This window comes from Chlorocebus sabaeus, chromosome 25, assembly GCF_047675955.1.
Source record: "Chlorocebus sabaeus isolate Y175 chromosome 25, mChlSab1.0.hap1, whole genome shotgun sequence".
NCBI lineage: Eukaryota > Metazoa > Chordata > Mammalia > Primates > Cercopithecidae > Chlorocebus > Chlorocebus sabaeus.
Window position 1 is genome coordinate 53513497 of NC_132928.1, and position 16368 is coordinate 53529864.

The following is a 16368-nucleotide window of genomic DNA, read 5'->3' on the forward strand; positions in this document are numbered from 1 at the left end:
GGATTTGTAATAAGTCAGCAGTAATGCTGGGGGAGGGAAAAAAAAAAGACATATCTGAGACTGGGTAATTTATAAGGAAAAGAGGTTTAATTGGCTCATGGTTCCACAGACTGTACAGGAAGCATGGCTGGGGAGGCCTCAGGTAACTCCCATTATAGCAGAAGGTGAAGGGGAAGCAGGCACATCTTACACGGCTGGAGCAGGAAAAAGAGAGAAGAGGGAGGTGCTACACACTGTTAATCAACCAGATCTCATGAGAACTCACTATCATGAGAACAGCATGGGGGAAATCCACCCCCGTGATCCAATCACCTCCCACCAGGCCTCTCCTACAACACTGGGGATTACAATTTGACATGAGATTTGGGTGGGGACACATATCCAAACCATATCGCTTGGATTGGGTTTCAGTGTACTTCTATAACTCAGTGATCTTTGTTCTTATCCATATTCTGAATTCTGTCATTTCAGCCATCTCAGCCCACTTCAGAACCCTTGCTGGAGAAGCAATACAGTTGTTTGGAGGAAAGAAGGCACTCTGGCTTTTTGAGTTTTCAGGGTTCTTGCACTGATTCTTTTTCATCTTTGTGGGCCTATCTACCTTCAGTCTTTGAGGTTGCTGATTTTGAGATATTTTTTCCTTTTATCCTATTTGATAATATTGAGGGTTTGATTGTGGTATAAGGTAGATTCAGCTGACTGGTTTTATTTCTGGGAAATTGTAGAAGGCCAATGCTCAGTTTCCAACTTCTGGAATGCATGCGCTATTCTGGGGGACTTGTACTGGTTCCCAACTTTGTTCTCTGGCCCTTGAGGTTAGGAATCCACTGCGCTATGGGTGGCATAGGAGACAAGGTACAGCAGCTGCAACAGAGTGCTAGTGGGTGCCAGGGTGCCTGCTTTCCTGCAGGTGATCACCACAGTGGCAGAGGCAATGCACCTGGGGGAGTTGGTAGGTGTTGGGGGACCTGCTGGCAACTGTGTGTGCAGCTGCACTGGTGGTGGTGTTAGCTCAGGGGCAAGATGCTGGCAAATGCAGGTCTGGTTGCCTTCTCTGTGCCCTGCAAACAGGAGGGATCACTCAGTGTTGCAGAGGATCTGCTGTTCTCTCATAGTGTTAGTACAAGGGTGGGCATTGGTGGGGGAAGGGCTGGCTGATTCTGTGCTTGCCAAAGCTCTGTCTACAATGGCGGTTGGTGGGGATGGGAGGATGGACTGCACTTCTGCACACTGATGGTCAAGGAAAGCAAAATCTGCCTCTGCAGACATTGCCAGCAAAGTGATGCGGGGAGTTGCCATGCGCCTGGGGGATGCTGCAGTATGGGGAGGGAGTAGGTGGGCTGGTTTGTGGCCATGGGGGCTGCCCAGCTGGAGCTGCCAGTCAGGCATGGTTTTCCAGGCACAGAAGCAATGGGGTGGGCCCCCAGGGCACTAGAGACTGCTCTGCAAGCAGGTGTTACCATGCTGGGCCTCCTAGAGAGGCCAGCAGACCAAGGGGTGCTCAGGTCGGACCAGCCTCACCGGATGGGGAAGACCACCCTGCGGAGTCATGTCTGACAGTTCCCATAGGGCTAAAGTCTTCTACGGGAGCAAGTCGAGCCTAGGATGGCCATCCCTGGCCATGCTCCACTACAGACACTCCTGCAGTACACCCTCTGGGCTCCACATCAATGGCTTGCTGCCCCTACCCCTTCTCTAAGCAGCTCTCCCTGCCAACTCAAATGTCCGTGATGGTGAAGGGGTCTTCTCCTACAGGGGTTCCAGAGGCCCATGGCAACAGTGGGTTGTTCCTTGCCAATTCAACTCACCTGATCCCCCAGAGCCATTGTGGGCCAGGAACAAAAACTGGTGTGCAGTAGCCCTGTACCACATTCCCAGCTTTCACTATCTTCAGCCCAGCTTCTGTGTCTTCTCTCTGTCTACTATTGGTTTCTTCCCTCTGAAGATCTGTTAGGGGCATTCCAGTCATCTTGGTCTCGCAGTGGGAGCTCTTCCACCTGGCTGTGTCTAGTCAGCCTTCTGAGTAAGATCCATTCCTGACTCCTTTTCTTTCCGATTCCTCTTCTTCCAGATAAAATAATATTCTATTAGCCAAGAGAAGTCAGGAAAAAAGGGGAAAAAAAACCAAAATAATGAGTTTGGCAAATTGAAAACAAGTAACAAAAATGATAGACTTCAGTCCAAACATATCAATAATTTCATTAAATGTAAGAAGATACAGATAGGTTAAAAAGAAAAAGATGAAAAAGATATATCGTGTAAATGGTATGCAAAAGAAAGCTGAAAGTTTTATTAATATTAGGCTTAATGGACCTCAAGACAAGAAAAATAAAGATGGAGATATTTTAATAAATGGATCAATCCATGAAGAAGGTTAAAATCCTAAAATGTAGGTAGCTTAATAACTGAGCTAAAAAATTGATGAAGCAAAAGCTGACTGAACTAAAGAGATGAGTAGACAAATTCAAAATCAAAAGTAGAGATATTGGCTGGACGCAGTGGCTCACTCCTGTAATTCCAGCACTTTGAAGACTGATTGGGAGGATCACTTGAGGCCAGGAGTTCAAGACTGGCCTGAGTAACATAGCAAGACTCCATTTCTACAAAAATAAAAATTTAAAAAATTAGCCAGATATGGCAGGTGGCACATGCCTGTAGTCCTAGCTACTTGAGAGTCTAAGGCAGTAGGATCCTTGAGCCCAGAAGAGCGAGACTGCAGTGAGCCATGATCATGCCACTGCACTCCGGTCCGGGTGACAGAGTGAGACGCTGTATCTAAAAAAAATAAACAAAAGTAAAAATAAAAAGAAGTGGGAATGTTAATTTTCTTTTTAACAATTAGATAAAAATCAGTAAGGATACAGAAGATCTTAAAAAAATTATCAACCACCCCAACCTAACTGAGCTTTATAAAACAATTTACCCAACAACTGCAGAATTCACATTCTTGTGCACACAGACCATTTGCCAAGATGGACCTTATGCTGGAACACAAAACAAGTCCCAATAAATTATAAAAGTTTGAGATTTTCCAGAGTATGTTCTCTAAGAACCAAAATTAAATTAGATATTAATAACAATTGAAGATTTTTAAAAGCCTCAAATATTTGGAAATTAACAAACTTCTAGTAACTAAGCAAAGAAGAAATCATAAGAAAAATTAATAAATATTTGAATCTACATAATGATAAAAATATATCAAAATTTGTTGGATAGAGCTAATGAGTACTGTTAAACAAAAATTACAGGAAGCTATTGTTCTGGACTAAACTCCTTCACTAGGCCCCAACAAAGTAGAGTAAAAAAATCACAACGAAGTCAGTGATCACTGAACTGAAACTGAGTGCTTTTGTTGGTATCAGAGATATCAGGAGAGAGAGAGATAGCCTAATTTCCCAAACAGGCCAGTTTTAATCTTTAGTCAGCATGATAATGAAGTTCCCTCTGTTTTAGTCCTACAATAAAGAATTACCCAATTAACTTGATGTTAACCAATCAGCCATCTTTCTCTTGTTCTGACCACCTAGCCCTTCCCTAAAAAGAAAGTAACTTTGAAAAGGCCAATCCACTATCTGTTACTTGTTTCTGCTTTCTTCAGCTCTCTTAATGTCCATAAAGCCAAACTCTTCTGCTGTATACATGAGAGCACTTAGCCTATTTTATGGAATAAATTGTTACATGAAATTTATCTTTGACAGTACGTAGAGGAAGTTTATCAATTGATTTACAAAATGACACACAACAAAACCAATTTTTTTTCTCATCAATGTGATAATGAAATGATGTTGAAGGAAACAATGTTATTGGAAGATCTGCTGTGCATTGTTTGCTTAAAGTTGCAGTTCCCAAGAACCTATTGACAATGTTAAGTGAGGACTTACTGTATCTTCAAGTTCACTAATTCTTTATTCTGCCAGACAATCTTGAGTTCCTGCCGTGACTTTTATTTTTCTTCTTGAGCAGCCAGAAAAGACTTCCAGGGAATTTTTTTATTTCAATTACTTTACTTTTCAACTCCAATATTTCCGTTTGGTTCTTTATAGTTCCTATTTCTTTATTGTTATTCTCTACTTAATGTAACATTGTTATATCTTCCTTTCCTTTTTCTTTTTTTTTTTTTGTTTTTAAATTCAAGACAGAGTCTGACTCTAGCCCAGGCTGGAGTGCAGTGGGCTCAATCTCAGCTCAACTGCAACCTCTGTCTCCCAGGTTCAAGTGATTCTCGTGCCTCAGCCTCCTGAGTAGCTGGGATTACAGGTGCCTGTCACCACACCTGGCTAATTTTTGTATTTTTAGTAGAGATGGGGGTCTCACCATGTTGGTCAGGCTGGTCTGGAATTCCTGACCTCAAGTGATCCACCCACCTTTACCTCCCAAAGTGTTAGGATTACAGGCATGAGCCACCACACCTGGCCTATCTTCCTTTACATCTTTGATCATATTTTCCTTTAGTTCTATGAACATATTTATAATGGCTAGTTTGAAGTATTTTTCTGTTAAATCTGACATCTAGTTGCTCTTATGGGCAGTATTTGTTGCATGTATAAACTAGAATTTCCTGTTTTTCTTTGCATTCCTCATAATTTTGTTAACAGTGGCAAATCCATATGGGTCTGCAGCAACTCAATTTTTGCCTCCTTGGAGGAAAGAATTCGACTGAGGGGCATAAGGCAGAGTGAGAGATTGAGGCAAGTTTTGAGCAGGACTAAAGGTTTATTAAAAAGTTTGCAGAGCCAGGCATGGTAGCTCACGCCTGTAATCCCAGCACTTTGGGAGGCTGAGGTGGGCGGATCACTTGAGGTTAGGAGTTCAACACCAGCCTGGCCAACATGGTGAAACCCCATGGCTACTAAAGACACAAAATTAGCTGGGCATGGTGGCACGCATCTGTAATCCCAACTACTTGGGAGGCTGAGGCAGGAGAATTGCCTGACCCTAGGAGGTGGAGGTTGCAATGAGCCAAGATTATGCCACTGCACTCCAGCCTGGGCGACAGATACTCTGTCTCAAAAAAAAAAAAAAAAAAAAAAAAAAAGTGGGAGCAGGAATGAAAGGAAGTAAAGTACACTTGGAAGAGGGCCAAGCAGGCAAATTGAGAGATCCAAGTGCACTGTTCAGCCCTTGACTTGGAGTTTTATACTTTGGCATGGTTTCAGAGTTTGCATTTCTTCTCCCCTGATTTTTCCCTTGAGGTGGGCTGTCCACCTGTGCAGTGGCCTCCCAGCATTTGAGAAGGGCTGCATGCGCAGTTTGTTTACTGAGGTTGTGTGCATACTCATTTGACATGTTTTTCTCTTACCAGTTGAGTGTTCCTAGAGGAAGGTCATATACCAGTTAAACTCCACCATTTTGCCTTTTAGTGCACATGCATGAGCCCACTTGCCCAATCCTGAGCTCATCAGGAAGCTGCTGCTGACTAGCTTCAGGTTTTTTTAATCTATTGGGAGACTGCCTTTCCCTGGTACTGGGTGTGACCAAATATTATTTTCAATAGACAGTTTAAGAAGTTCCCTACCATCACCTGATGGTCACTTGACATTCCCAAGGGTGGAGGGCCCTCTTTTGCCCTGTTCATGTCTGCCTAGCTATCTACTCTAACAATTTTTTGTTGGAAAACAGAAATTTTAGATAATATATTTTAGCAGTGGTTATACTGCCCCACCTTCTTTTCTGGGACTTGTCATTATTTGATTTTTTTGTGTGTGTAATGATTATTTGGATTATTTCAGTGAAATCTGTGCTTCCCCACCACACATACATGCATGTGCACCCACACAGCAACACACTCAGACATACACACACATAGACACACACACAGTGTTAAAACTCTGATCTTGGTCCTTAGGGAGGTACAGCTCTAGGTATGCCCAACCACGACCCTGGGATGACAGTTGCTTGCTTTTTCTCTCTTTGACCACATCCAGCTGTTAAATTCCACTAATTGCTGTCTGATTGCTCTATTGCTTTCAACAACATCTGGGGGGCATAAATTACTCTACAAACTAATCCAGTCAAATGTGGCTCCTTTAAAGTAATGGTTTTTTAGGATAGTGTAATTTTTCTGACCCCAAAAAGACTCCTCCTGGCTGTTTTATTCCCAATCCCTTTCTAATTGTTTTTCACAACACCTCCACTGTTTATGCTTTTAGCCTTGAACTTCTCTAGCTGCTTTACAAATGAAGTCAATTTCCTTGGGAAGAGATTAGAAGCTATCTGTTTTATGACTTTCCTCTCTCCCCAGGCCAAATTTCTGATTGGTGCTGGGGACAACAGCAAGCTTCTCTCTGAGTGATATCCTTGCTCTGGGAGTTGAGTGGTTGGTGAAGTGGGTGCAAGGCAGCAGCCTGAGATCCTCTCAAGAACTATAGGGCCCCAGTATTCTCAGTGCACTGGGACCAAGGCCTGGATTGCTCTTGTCAAAGACAAAATTACAACAAATTTAGTTTAGAGATCTTAATTAGCTCTATTTGTAATTCTAGAATCAGGCAACATTTCATTTCCATTGGAAAGTCTTCCAGTGAACTGAGCAGAAGAGGTTGTTTTATAGACAGAGAAGGGCTGAAGAAAGCAGAAGTAAAGAACAACACATGTGTTATTTACCTTTTTTTCTCTAGAGACAGGATCTCGCTACGTTGCCCAAGCTGGAGTACAGTGGCTACTCACAGGCTCAAACTCTTAGTTTAAGCAATGCTGCCTCAGCCTCCCCAGCAGCTGGAGCTACAGTCACATGCCACAGTGTCCAGCTTAGTTACTTTTTGAAGTTACTTTTTCTTGTAAGGCAAGGATAGGGTGACAAAACAATTTTTTTGGAAAAAAAAAGCAGAGAGAATGTCATTATCATATTGATTAAAGATATAAACTGGCCTACTTAGGAAATTAGCTGTTATCTTGCTCTCCTGATTTCTTGGAAGGTCAGATAGCAATTTCATTGAGGTGTAGTGATGTTGAACTTTAGCATGGGTGACTCTGTTTTGATTTTTAGTCTGATCTATTGGGGCCTAGTATAGAAGCTTAGTCCAAAACAATGGTCTCCTATAACTTTTATTTGACATTCTTTTACTTTTGTTTTTCTGTTTTGGGGTTTTGTTTGTTTGTTTATTGAGACAGGATCCCACTCTGTCACCCAGACTGGAGTGCAGTGGTGTGATCTTGGCTCACTGCAACCTCTGCCGTCTGAGTTCAAGCAATTCTCCTGCCTCAGCCTCCCAAGTAGCTGGGATTACAGGCGTGCACCACTATGCCTGGGTAATTTTTGTATTTTTTGGTAGAGACAGGGTTTTGCCATGTTGGCCAGGCTGGTCTCAAACTCCTGACCTCAGGTGATCGGCCTGCCTCTGTCTCCCAAAGTGCTGGGATTATAGGTGTGAGCTACTGTGCCCGGCCTTTATTTGACATTCTTAACTCACACAATATCCTTTACTTTCTAAGTTAGTAGTCATTGGCATAGCAGTACCACAGACACTCACACATGTTCCTTTGATATTAATAGAATATTTCAGTTCATTCTTTCTTCTGCCTACTGCAATCAGGATGTCCACATTTTAAAATTATTCCCTCCTAACAACAAAAAATTATTTAGTTACCTTCCTGTAAGTTGAAACAAGTTGGCCTTCCTGCCATTTTCCTTTGGAAAATATGAAATAATTATATCTTCATTCATATGCAAGGCTTTTTATTTTTTATTTTTTTTTTTTACCAGATTGAGGGTTAACCCTCCTCCCTGGCTTAATTATGGTCATCCACCCCGAGAAGATAGGCCTTTCTGAGATTTATTCCAACTAAACAAAATGTAACACTTGTTACACATTTGATAGTCATTGAAGAGTTTCTCTAGGGTAGCATGATCCCTGAACTCTGAAAACTGAAGTAACTTTGTGGAAACTGAAGGCTGAAATTTTTTTTCTTTTTTTTTTTTTTGATAGGAGACAGGGTCTCACTCTGTTGCACAGGTTGGAGTGCAGTGGTACAATCATAGCTTACTGCCTCAAACTCCTGGGCTCAAGCAATCCTGGCTACTTCAGCCTCCTGAGTAGCTGGGATTACAGGTACATGCCACCATGTCTGGCTAATCTTTAAATTTTTTGTAGAGACAGGGGTCTCACTATGTTGCCCAGGCTGCTCTTGAATTCCTGAGCTCAAGTGATCCTCTAGCCTTGGCCTCTCAAAGTGCTGGAATTACAGGCATAAGCCACTGTACCCAGTCAATAGTGAATTATTTACGTACAAGTTTCAGTTTGAAAGGGTATGAATATAGGAGACCTGAAGAGTAGGGAGAAAGAGTATCCAATTACTCTGACACTCAAACTACTCTACCCAGTGATTAAGAACTGTCTGGAGATCTTTTGGTCAAGAATGAGCCTGTGAGCTGCAAGATTCAAATGGCGAAGCTCCTTTTGCCGTCCTTGCAAACACATGGCAATGAAAAAGTGCTTACAAATGTAAAGGACTTAGCTCAGCTAAAACATAAGAAAAGCATTTTCTTGACTTGAACAGTTGCCTATCTGAAGCTACCGATCTGGGTATAGAATCAGAAACCACATAGATTATAAGAGTACAATTTCTGTGAGGCAAGTGGAGTTTTATTGAACTAGTGGCAGGCACCAAAGTCAGGCTTACGGTGTAAAACTGAATATTAAGAAGAGGCTTGCTTCTTATACACTTAGATTTAAAAGGGTTTTGGCCTATGTCCAGGGCTTATAGTTCACATCTGGTAGCTTCTTGGATTAGGAGAAATGAGGTAAACCATTGTTTTCCTGGCAGGATATGAGTCTTATCCATTGGTTAATGTAAGACTCTTTTCAAATTGGGGACCTGGGTAAACTGGATAAAAGTCACAAGAAATCTGCAAAATATAAGAACGTAAACATGGGGATAAGAAAAGCAAGACAAACACAAAGCAGAAAAGCCTGCTCCTCAAGCTGCACTTACAAGGATATTTCTGTAGGTGATTAGGTATGTCCACTATCTTGATTGTGGAAATGGTTTTGCAGGTATATACACGTTAAAACTCACTAAACACTAAATATGGGTAGTTTATTGTATGTCAATTTTTACTCAATAAAACCTTTTTTAAAAAAGTACTTACAAACCAGTTTTAAATTAGTAAAAATAAATTCATCATAAAATAGGTAATCAGCTCTAATACCAAAAAATTCTATCTAGAAATGAATAACAAAATAATTTTCTGAAAATAAGTATGATATGAGAATGCTTAAAATCTTCAAGGAGTAAAAGAAAGAAATAGTATACAAAAAGCAAGAACAAGGAAATAATGAAATAACAAGAAAAAGGTGGATATCAATCCAAGAGCAGGAAGTTGAAAAAAACCAAATTATTTAAAAATCTGGAAATGTAAAATATAGCCATTATGATTAAAACACAACAGAAATAATAGGTGCTATACTAAATAAAATCTAAGAATTAGTAAACTGCAAAAGTGTTAAGACAATTACCTGAAATATGGCTTAGAAAAATAAAGAAACGAAACATCTGAAAAAGGAACTCATGAGAAATAGAGAATATATAGAGGAATTCTAGAAGAACTGGGGCAATGATGGAGGAGTGTAATTTAAAGAATAGCTGAATTTAAAAAAAAAGTGCATCCACAAATTGCAAGAGCATACTGACCAGGATTAAATACATTCACAGATAAACAAATGTAGAAAATTAAGAATAAAGAAGAATTCATAGATTAAAAAATTGGAGGTGGGTGGACCACTTGAGCTCAGGAGTTTGAGACCAGCTTGGACAATGTGGCAAAACCCTGTCTCTATAAAAAACACACCAAAAACTAGCCAGGCATAGTGGTGTGTGCCCGTAGTTCTGTTACCAGAAAGGCATCCTGATCTAAACCCCCAGAGAGGGTTCTTGGATCTCACGCAAGAAGGAATTCAGGGTGAGTTCATAAAGTGAAAGCAAGTTTATTAAGAAAGTAAAGGAATAGGCTCTTGAGCTGCTTGCTCGAGCCTATCCGACTCTGTGCAGTGTACTCCATTTCAATATATCTGTGCTTTTCTTATGTTAAAACAAAACAAAACAAAACAAAACGCTTTGGGAGGCCAAGGCAGGTGGATTACCTGAGGTCAGGAGTTCAAGACCAGCCTGACCAACATGGTAAAACCCTGTCTCTACCAAAAATACAAAAATTAGCCAGGTGTGGTGGCACATGCCTGTAATCCCAGCTACTTGGGAGGCTGAGGCAGGAGAACTGCTTGAACCTGGGAGGCGGAGGTTGCCATGAGCCAAGATCACACCATTGTACTCCAGCCTGGGCAATAGAATGAAACTGTCTCAAAATAAAATAAAATAAATAAATACATAAATCAAAGGAATAAAAGAATGGCTACTCTATAGGCAGAACAGTGGCATGAGCTGCTGGTTGCCCATTTTTGTGGTTGTTTCTTGATTATATACTAAACAAAGGGCGGATTATTCATGAGTTTTCTGGGAAAGGCGTAGGCAATGCCCAGAACTTAGGGTTCCTTCCCCTTTTAGACCATCTAGGATAACTTACTGACATTGTCAGGGCATTTGTCATGGCACTGGTGGGAGTGTCTCTTAGCATGCTAATGCATTATAGCTAGTGTGTAATTAACCATGAGGATGATCAAAGGTCACTCTTGTTGCCATCTTGGTTTTGGTGAGTTTGGGCAGGCTTCCTTACTGCAACCTGTTTTATCAGCAAAGTCGTTTATGGCCTGTATCTTGTTCTGACATTCTGTCTCATACTGTGACTAAGAATGCGTTAACCTCTTGGGAATGCAGTTCAATAGGACTTAGCCTTATTGTACTAAGCCCCTATTCAAGATGGAGTTGCTCTGGTTCAAATGCCTCTGATCATTCTAGCTACTCTGGAGGCTGAGGCGGGATGACTGTTTGGGCCCAGGAGGTTTAGGCTGCAGTGAGCTGTGATCCCGCCACTGCACTGAAACCTGAGCGACAGAGTGAGATCCTATTTTCTTTTCTTCTGAAAAGAAAATAAAAAACAAACAAAAGAATGAAAATAAACAAGCTAAGTGACAGTTTCAGAAGAATAACAGAATAAACCCAAACAATGTAAATGTTAATTCTTTATTTAAAAATGTAAGAGAAAAACCCCACTACCATGCTTACGGCTAGTAGGCAATGGCATCTAATTAAACATATAAATATATAGCAAGACCAACCAAGGGAAAAAAGAAGGAAGAATGCACAAATAATAAAATTATATATGCGAAGTGGAAGAGAAAACAGCATAAAATGTAGAATCAACCAGTAGAGGTTTTAAAAACTATAAGCAGGCCAGGGGTGGTGGCTCACACCTGTAATCTCAGCTCTTTGGGAGGCGAAATGGTGAAACATTTCTAAACATGCCTAAACATGGTGAAACCCCCTGTTTACTAAAAATACAAAAATTATCTGGGTGTGGTGGTGCACACCTGTAGTCCCAGCTACTCGGGAGGTTGACACGAGAATCACTTGCACTCAGGAGGCAGAGGTTGCAGTGAGCAGCAATTGTGCCACTGCACTCCAATCTGGGTAACAGAGCAAGACTGTGTCTCAAAAGAAAAAAGAAAAGGCAAGTTGATGTCAATAAATTTTAAAATTTAGATACAATAAATTGTTTTCTAGAAAGAATACACTAAATACCAAAATAAACTGGAGAAAGAAAGAAACTGAATAGCTCTTCCAAAGTATCAAAAAAAGATAGTATCTTTCTCACATAAACTTTCAGAGAAGAGCAGAGGAAAGTTACTTAACTCATTTTACAAGGCTAATATAAGCTTGATATGCAAACCAGACAGAAACAGCATAAGAATGGAAAGGTGTAACCAACCTCACTTGTAAACACAGACGTAAATATCTTAAAATATAAGAAAAGTGAATGAGTAGTTCACTTAAAAAATTATGATGATGACCAGGTGGAGTTTATTTTAGGAGAAAAAAGATGTAATTGATTAAATCAACAGATTAAAAAATATGATAAATTATAAGCAAAACAGCCATTGGCAATATACACCTCTTATTCTTGATAGAAAATCCTACAGCTTGGAAACACAGCTTTAATTTGAAACCTACAACAAAAGGCATATAGACAGTATAAAGAAAAAACTATAGAAACATTTGCATTAAAATCAGTAACAAGCACGCTCTCTATAGAGCAGGAAAAACTATCTGCAATTCACAAAGAGCCAATTTCCCCAATATTTAAAGAGCTCCTATAAATATATATTGTTTGTTTCTCCAACTAGAATGAACTCTTCTTGAGGATGAAAACAATTCTCTTTACTATTAATCCCCAGGACATGAGATAGTGCAGGGCATACAGAATTGTTATATAGTTGTTACATAAATACATAATTGCTCCATGGTATTCTTGGGATGTATTAGTCCGTTTTCACATTGCTATAAAGATACTACCTTAGACTGTGTAATTTATAAACAAAAGAGGTTTAATTGACTAACAGTTCAGCATGCCTGGGGAGACCTCAGGAAACTTAGAATCATGTTGGAAGGGGAAGCAGGCACTTTCTTCACAAGGCGGCAAGAGAGAGAAAGCAGCCCAGGGGAAACTGCAGCTTATAAAACCATCAGATCTCTTGAGAACTCCCTCAGTATCACAAGAACAGCATGGGGGAAACCACCCCCATGACCAATCACCTCCCACCAGGACCCTTCCTCAGCACCTGGGGATTACAATTCAAGATGAGATTTAGGTGGGGACACAAAACCTATCCATATCACAGGGGGACTGGTTCCCGAAGCCAAGCATATACCAAAATCTACAAACGCTCAAGTCCTGCAGTCCACCCTACAGAGCCCATACATAGGAAAATTCAACCCTTGTGTACCTGGGTTTCATATCTGGTGAATAATGTATTTTCCAAACACGTTTGGTTGAAAACAATCCATGTACAAGTGGACCCTTGCAGCTGAAACCGGTGTTGTTCAAGGGTCAACTGTATTTGTTGAATATAGTAGGCTGCCAAAATAGCTTTTTACTTCTCGTAAAGACAAGAGTGATGCCTTCCAAGCTCTTTACACTTCAAAGCTGAAACCAGAAGGTGAACAAGTTTTTGGACACTTTGCTTTCAAGAAAAGTTTTTTAGAAGCAGAAAGAGCCAGGCCGAGTGGTGCATGCCTATAGTTTCAGCTACTGGGGAGGCTAAGGCAGGAGGACGCTTGAGTGCAGGAGTTCAAAGCTGTATGTGTTGCACTATGATTGCATCTGTGAATAGGCACTGTACTGCACTCTAGCCTGAGCAACATAGCAAGACTCTGTCTTAAAAAGACAAAAAAGAAACCCCTAAAAACTGAACATTAAAAAAAAAAGTGGAAAGTGTGGCTTCAGGCAAAAAGTAAGTAATGTTAACAAATTCCTTGTATTTGAAAGGAAGCCTTGGAAAAACTGATAGGCATCTATTCAGACTCCAGCTGTCATAATTCCCAGGCCTATAGTAAAAGTTTCAGCATAAAAGCCAAGCCGGCCATACCTTCTCATTTCTGAGCATTGTTTAAGTGTCAGTCTCCTTGAATCATTTTCTAAACTTGCTAGACAAATTCTAAAAGGGCTGTAACACTCTGAATAATGTTTTCTGATGACCAGGACATACAGACCATGAGGCAACACTAGCCTCTGTACAGAAAGAAGAAAATTTTGATCAATTGGAACAAAATGCCCCTTAACAAAATTTTGGTTAAGCTCTCTCCTTCCTCCAGACCCTAAATTTTGCCCTACCATTATCCTGAAAGAGTATACAGATCCTCCTGAGAATAAACTGGCCTCCAGTTAAAAATAGTCTCTGATCTATCTGATCACATCACCCATTTGCCTCACTTCCCCACACCTGGTTCTTTCTAGCTTTGTTTACTCCTTATAAAAGAAAAACTCTTTTTGCCTAAATCTCAAGTCACTTGTAGACCTGTGGTCAAAGCATTTTTCCCACTACAATTTTCTCCCCTGACAGCAATCATTCTTTTGAATAAAGTCTCTCATTATTAAGTCTGGATTTGACTTTTATTCCACAGTCTCCCTAATAATTTATCTTGCTATTGCCTACCCTGTGATATCCCAAACCTAAGGGTTTCAGGTTTTATGATTAACCTTAAGTTAATAGTCAAGATTAAATGATGAGACACCACATGGAGCAGATTGCTGCTGTTGCAGCTGAGGTCCTTGCAGACTCATTAGCCTCCAGCCAATCCAGTAGCAGATTACAGACACAGAAAGGAGTCCCAGTGAGACCTAAAGGACTTCCCATCTGAGCTCAAGAGAAATTGCCCAAGTGTGGAGTCATGAACTAAAGAAGTGAATGTTGTTTAAGCCTCTAAGCTTATGAATGTTTGTTATGCAGCAATAGATTAAGGATATATTGACTGAATACATGAAAGAATAAAAGAATGAACAAACATCAATCTGGAGACTGTGCTGACTCCTAAGTAAGAAGAAGGCAAACAAGGATCTCCATAGCAGATTGTTACTGGGGCTTCTGATCCAAGATGATATACAGTATGTGATCTGACACAGATGAAAATATGTCTTTTGAGTATATTTTTGAAACATCAGTTGCTATGGGGGTGTTTGGAAGTGCATCAAATGGTGTCACCCACTAAAAATATGGAGTCATGATATTAAGAGAATACTAGTGAGTTCTTAGTGAGTCACGCATTCACCCTAGACTAAAAAATATCTTCATAATGTTGTAAAGAAAAGTCAAAATTACATAGAAAGTTGGATTAGTTTTTAAGGCACTTGTAAAACATGAGAGTATATTAATTCAAATCTATTCAGTAAAAATACAATAACCCTTCCCTTTATATACCAGGTACTTTTACCGGATGCTGGGAATAAACCAGTAAAGACATAGTCATCAAAATCAAGAACCTGAGTCTAACTGAAAGATACTGACAATTACAATAGTAAGTGCAAGGACAGCAGTTAAGGAATTTATTGCCTACGTAACTTTATATTTTGGGATAGCGCTAAGATCAGACATAGCTGGATTTAAGGCTGAAATGATGTGGTCAGAATTTCATTTCCCTCTCTCCCTCCCTCTTTCTTTCTCTCTCTTTCTTTCCTTCCTTCCTTCTCTTTCTCTCTTTCGTTTGAGACAGAGTCCCACTCTGTTGCCCAGGCTGGAGTGCAGTGGCAAAGTCTTGGCTCACTGCAACCTCCGCCTCCTGGGTTCAAGCAATCCTCCTGCCTCAGCCTCTCAAGTAGCTGGGACTAATTTTTTTACTTTTTACTGGCTATTTTTTGTATTTTTAATAGAGATGGGGTCCAGCTAATTTTTGTATTTTTAGTAGAGATGGGGTTTCACCATGTTGGCAAGGCTGGTCTTGAACTCCTGACCTCAGGTGATCCGCCTACCTAGGCTTCCCAAAGGGCTGGGGTTACAGATGTGAGCCACTGCACCCAGTCATCTCCACTTCTTAACTCTGCTTTCCTCTGTTGGTCTCATTCATGGGTTCCACATGGTAGCAAGATGGTACCAAGATGGTGGAAACAGTTTCAATCCTAATCTGAAGATCTCTTATGCTTCAGATCCAATGAGAAAAGCAACAACAACAACAAATCAAAAACAAAACATAAGCTCCTCTTTCTTGAATCATTTGCCCATCCTTGAAGCAATTTCTGAGGAAGGCATTGTGAATGTGATTCACTGGTTTAAACCTGGATTATACGCTACATTTCCTGGAGTTTTGGGCTCTGTTGAGAACCACATGGACAGAAAAATAAGAAAGAGCACAGATCCTCAAATGTTACCAGAAGTTGGGCAAATGGATGATGGGGGCCAAAACACAATCAATGTGCACTATATAGAGCCTAGGGTTTGTCTTTCTTATTTACTGCAACATTTTACATACAGTTTATCATTTGCCTTTTTTTTTTTTTTTTCTGAGACAGGGTCCTACTATGCTATGCTGCCCAGGTTGGACTCGAACTCCTGGACTCAAGGGATCTCCCTGCCTCAGTCTCCTGAGTACCTGGGACTAAAGATGTGCACCACTGCACCTGGCTTGGTTTAACTTTTTATGCTGGCCTTTGTCTTTGACATGTGGGGGTTTAATTTTTATTGTTCTTAATGTTGATAAATATGTCCATCTTTTTCTTACTGATTATTTGAGGACATTTAGCCAAATTCTCCATAATTCTCACCATGACATTAATTGATTATGCATTTTCTTCTCATGAGGAAAAAATGGAAATAAACTGTGACTCAATATTGTTCTCAAGAAAGTCCCACCAAGTTCTGCGTGTGTCTTTCTGAGAAAGATACCTTTTACATTAGTAAAACAAATGGACATGTAATTTTAGAGTTTTGTTGAATAAAATCTCTATTCAAAGGTTAATAGCTACTGTTAAAAATGGCTCTTGGATACCTGTAT

The 16368-nt window shown here is 40.3% G+C and overlaps 1 non-coding gene across 1 annotated transcript; it reads right to left on the reverse strand.

Annotated features, from left to right (window-relative positions):
• Positions 1-13499: 13499 nt before the first annotated feature.
• LOC119619838 (U7 small nuclear RNA) lies at positions 13500-13561 on the reverse strand. The gene has a single exon (XR_005236284.1). It is a non-coding gene; the product is annotated as a U7 small nuclear RNA (small nuclear RNA).
• Between the last annotated feature and the right edge of the window lie 2807 nt (positions 13562-16368).